This window comes from Odontomachus brunneus, unplaced genomic scaffold (assembly GCF_010583005.1).
Source record: "Odontomachus brunneus isolate Ranch 3 - 2012 unplaced genomic scaffold, Obru_v1 Obru_scaffold_217, whole genome shotgun sequence".
NCBI lineage: Eukaryota > Metazoa > Arthropoda > Insecta > Hymenoptera > Formicidae > Odontomachus > Odontomachus brunneus.
In genome coordinates, this window is record NW_022639667.1 from 396,261 (window position 1) to 396,553 (window position 293).

Below are 293 nucleotides of genomic sequence, written 5' to 3' on the forward strand. Positions count from 1 at the left end.
GCTATGCCGGTCTTCGACGTCAAAATCACCGTTCTTGAAGCGTTGAAACCACTCACGACACGTCCTTTCACTAATAGCGGCCTCACCATAAGTATTTGAGAGCATTCGATGAGCCTCAGCCGTAGATTTCTTCATATTGAAACAGAAAATTAAAACCTCCCGCAAATGACGAGAATTCGTAAATTGACATTTTCAATCGAGAATAACTTTATGATGCAGACATAAATCGACTAATGTTTCTATGGGGTTATGTTGACAGATGCCCAAGTTTATTGTATGACGTCTATAATCTA